We start from the raw sequence: 4874 nt of genomic DNA, 5'->3' as shown, positions 1-4874 counted from the left end.
TGCCGCGCGCAACGGCTGACAGTTGGCGCATGCGCCCTACCAGCCCCAGCGCGTGGGCGGGGCGGAGGGGGGAGGAGGAGCGGCCCGGGCGGCGCGTGCGCACTGAGCACCCAGGTTTCGGGCGGTCCTCCTGCGCGTGCGCACAGCCGAGCGCTGATACTGGCAAACAACAACAACAACAACAAGATTCCATTTATAGAGCGCCTTTCACGTCGGGAGGACGTCCCAAGGCGCTGCACAGTTGGGTCAGGACCCGAGCATTGGGGGGGAAATGGTCAGGGTGAGGGGAGGGAAGGGAGGGAAGGGAGTGAGGAGGGGAAGAGAGTCGAGAGGGAGCTGAAGGCTGACGGTCAAAGAGAAAGGTTTTGAGACCGGCCTTGAAGGAGGAAAGGGAGGAAGCGGCGAAGGCACTGGGGGATGGAGTTCCAGAGCCTCGGGGCTGAGAGGCTGAAGGCCGACCACCGATGGTAGGGCGGTTGGGGCGGGGGATGTGGAGCAGACCGGAGCCAGAGGAACGGAGGGTACGGGCAGGTAGGTGGGGGATAGTAGGTCGGAGAGGTAGGAGGGAGCAAGGCCGTGAATGGCCTTGTAGGTGAGGATGAGGATCTTGAATTCGATCCTCTGGGGGATGGGGAGCCAGTGGAAGGCGAGCGAGGGTGGGAGTGATGTGGTCGCGAAGCCTGGTGCGGGACAGTACACGAGCTGCAGAGTTCTGAATGACCTGCAGCTTGTGGAGGGAGGTGCCGGGAAGGCCGGCGAGGAGAGAGTTCCCATAGTCCAGCCTTGAGGTGATAAAGGCGTGGACCAGGGTTTCAGCAGCGTGAGGGGTGAGGTAGTGCCGTAGTCTGGCGATGTTCCGGAGGTGATGGAAGGCGGTGCCAGTTGTGGTGCGGATGTGAGGGAGAAAGGACAGCTCAGGGTCGAACAAAACGCCGAGGTTCCTGACTGGCTTTGAGAGGTGGAGAGTGCAGCCTTGGATGCTGATGGTGTCAGCGCCTGAGGTGCGGAGGCGCTGACGTGAGCCAATCAGGAGGGCCTCGGTTTTTCGCACGTTGAGCTGAAGAAAGTTGTCTCTCGTCCAGGACTCGATGTCGGACAGGCAGCTGTCAGGACATCGGTGGTCGTGGAGTTGAGGTAGAGGAGGAAAGGTAGAGTTGGGTGTCATCCGCATACATGTGGAAGTTAACCCATGTCTGCGGATGATGTCACCAAAGGGGAGCATATAGAGGGTGAAGAGGAGGGGACCGAGGACAGAGCCCTGAGGGACACCACATGAGACAGTACGGGGGGTGGAGGAGAAGCCATTCGTTGAGACGAAGTGAAGACGGTGGGAAAGGTAAGAGCTAAACCATTCAAGGACAGTGCCTTGAAGGTTGAGGTGGGAGGACAAGCGGTGGAGTAGGATAGCGTGGTCGACCGTATCGAATGCTGCCGATAGGTCGAGGAGGACGAGGAGACAGAGGGAGCCCTGGTCACAGATGGTCAGGATATCATTGGTGACCTTGACCAGGGCAGTTTCTGTGCTATGAGCAGCACGGAAACCTGACTGAAGGGGTTCGAAAAGAGAATGGTGGAGAGGAAAGAGCGCAGTTGGGAGGCGACAACTCTTTCCAAGACCTTGGAGAGAAAGGGGAGGTTGGAGATGGGCCGGTAGCTTGATAGCTGCGACGCATCAAGGGAGGGTTTTTTCAGGGTGGGCGTGATGGTGGCAGTTTTTAATGGAATGGGACAGAGCCAGAGGAGAGGGACAGGTTGATGATGTCAGTGATGTGTGGGGCAAGAAATGGAGCTGGGAGATAAGGAGTGGAGTGGGGATGGGGTCAAGGGAGCAGGTGGTGGTTTTAGGGATAGGATGAGTTCAGTGACAGAGGGTGGGGAAACGGGTACGAAGGTGTGTAGGGGAGGATGGGTAGGAGTCGGAGTGTGGGAGGGAAGGGGTGGGGGTGGGTGGAAGTTGGAGGGGAAGTGACCGCGGAGCGGATTCCCTTGATCTTGGATTCAAGGAAATCCAGCATCTCCTCGCAGTGAAGGTTGGAGGAGATGACCTGCGCGGGGTGGCGGGGGGACGGAGGAGTCGGGATGTGGTGGAAAACAGTAGCCTGGGGTTGTTCTTCGCCTCCAGGATTATCCTGGAGTAGAAGGACGACTTGGCCGAGGCTAGAGTGGAGCGGTAAATTTTGAGGAGGTCCAGCCAGATTTGTCGGTGGACCGTTAGGCCAGATTTGACAAAGGTGCGTCAGCGGCCCACACCTGGCTCTTCAGTGAGCGGAGGTGGGTGGTGTACCAGGGGGAGGAGCGGGAGTAGGAGACAGTGCGGGAAGTGATGGGGGCAAGAGTGTCAAGTGTGGAGGAGAGGGTGTTGTGGAGGAGGGTGAGAGCAGAAGAGGGGTCAGTGAGGGTTGAAGGCCAGAGGGAGAGGAGTTCAGAGGACTCCAAGGCAGCGGTTAGGGATTGAGGGGGCAACTTCTTCCAAGGGCGGTAGAAGATGGTGGTGGGTCTGGTGGAGGGTGGAGGTGGTGAAGGAGATGAAGTGGTGGTCGGAGACGGCCTTGTCAGTGATAGTGACATCCGAGACACTGAGGCCCCGGGTGATCACCAAGTCGAGTGGGTGGCCGTGACTGGGGGAGTTGATGTGGAGGGAGAGGTTGAGCGAGGAGAGCGGAGAAAGGGCGGTGCGTGTTGACCGGCGCATGCGCACTACGGAGCAGGGCATACTGGCAGAGGGTGCGTGGGGTTTGTGGGCGAAACTCATAATAATACTAATAATAATCCTTGCATTTGATATAGCGCTTTTCACGTCGGGAGGACGTCCCAAAGCGCTTCACAGAACACACTGTAAAGTGAATTGACTGTATATTTGTGGGCGAACGCGGCAGCCAATTGCGCACAGCAATGTCCCACAAACAGTCGTAGATTGAAAATGACCAATTTATTATTGTTTTTGGTTTTGAGGGATTATTATTAGGCTCTGTGTGGAGTAAGGAAACTTGCCCAAGGTTTCGCCCTCTGCCGGGAATTGAACTCAGGTCTCTCACTTGCAAAGCGAGTGCTCTAACCACTGAGCTACAGGACTCCACAAAGTCTTTGAGGGTTGGAACACCAGTTTGCCTCTGTGTAGCCATCCCCCCACCCCACAGAATGCAGAGTGGGTTCCCCAGTGCCCGGCCCAGGCTCCGCTGCCTCCCCATCACCAAACGGATCGACTTCAAGATCCTCACTCCTACGTTCAAATCCCTTCGCTCCCCAACCCACCACCCGGCACCTCCTCACTCCCCAACCCACCACCCGGCACCTCCTCACTCCCCAACCCACCACCCGGCACCTCCTCACTCCCCAACCCACCACCCGGCACCTCCTCATTGCCCAATCCACCACCCGGCACCTCCTCACTCCCCAATCTACCACCCGGCACCTCCTCTCTCCCCAATCCACCACCCGGCACCTCCGCCCGACTGGCACCAGCCTCCTGCTTGTCCCTCACACCCTCCGCTCCACCACTGGAGATCGCGCTCCAAAGCCACTACGCCCCAAAACTCTGGAGCAGTCTCCCTCAATCCCTCCACCTTGCTCCCTCCCCTTTCATATCTTGCTTGAAAACCTTACTCTTCGCCCGTGCTTATGGCTACCTTCCCCTCTCACCCCCGGCATGGAGTCAGGCTCCACCACGGTTAAGAGCTCTGAGACACTACCCTGGGTGGAGGGCGCTATATAAGTGCAAGTTGTTGTTGCATTCTGTAAAAAGCACAGAGACACCGATGCACTGTACTTGAAACGGAAGGAAAATAGGTTGATCATCAAAGGAGCTGAAACACATCATACATAAATCCAACCGGTTAGCTTCAAACCCAGTGGATCTGAAGCAAAGAAAGATGCCAGAGATCTTTGCACTCTGCTATAACCTTCCTGTGTCTGTTTGCCTTAAATTACTATTCCACCTCCGATCAAAAAAAACATTGGTCATTCATTTCATGGCTATTTAGTGGGACACTTTTACGCACTTTACAGTGTATCCTGTGAATCACTTTGAGATGCCTTCAAGACACAATACAGATTTATATCAAATGCAAGAAGTTTTATTATTGAATGCACACAATTACATCAAGTGTACTTCTAAATGTTTTATTGAATGCAACATTTATTGTAATAACAACCACAGTACAATCCAGTTTACAATACAGTGCTCACAAGGGGCAAGACTGGATTCCACACACCAACATACTGCATTCACCACTTCGAGAAGAGCTATACAACAGGTTATGAGCAGATGACTAGCGCATCAGAACTCATGCAGTCTCGATGTGCCCAATACACTCCAAAATTGTAAGTCATAATTTCCATTTGATTGAGGCAGATGGAAAGGTGTCAGCACTAAGTGTACTTCTACATTTGAAAAGAATAGAATGCAATAGGCTATGGAATAAAAGACAGCATTCAATAAGAGTATAAACGCAAAGGAAAATCAGCCCTTTTGCGATATGTAACAAAATACATTAGCTTTTTCCAATTTGCTTAAAATCATGGACATTGTTTCTGATTTTCAGATTTCCTCAATTAAATTTAGTCGGTTAATTCAACTTTAACAAGTCTCGACTGGGCCATAAACCATTGTAGAATTAGTATCACAAAACAGGACTTTTATTTAGGAACGAAGGCTGAATGTAGAGCACAAAAACACTACCACTTGCACTGAAGGATGAAGATGCAGCATCTCCTGGTGTTGAAATGGTATCACTACACCTCACTCAATATAAATCTGTCCACAACAGTCATAACAGTTTAGAACTTATAATAATAATCTTTGCATTTGATATAGCGCTTTTCACATCTTCTAGATGCCTCAAAGCGCTTTACAGAAGACTGTAAAGTGAATTGAC

The sequence above is a fragment of the Callorhinchus milii genome, unplaced genomic scaffold (genome assembly GCF_018977255.1).
Source record: "Callorhinchus milii isolate IMCB2004 unplaced genomic scaffold, IMCB_Cmil_1.0 Scaffold15, whole genome shotgun sequence".
Classification (NCBI taxonomy): Eukaryota; Metazoa; Chordata; class Chondrichthyes; order Chimaeriformes; family Callorhinchidae; genus Callorhinchus; species Callorhinchus milii.
Note: the sequence above shows the minus strand (reverse complement) of the source record.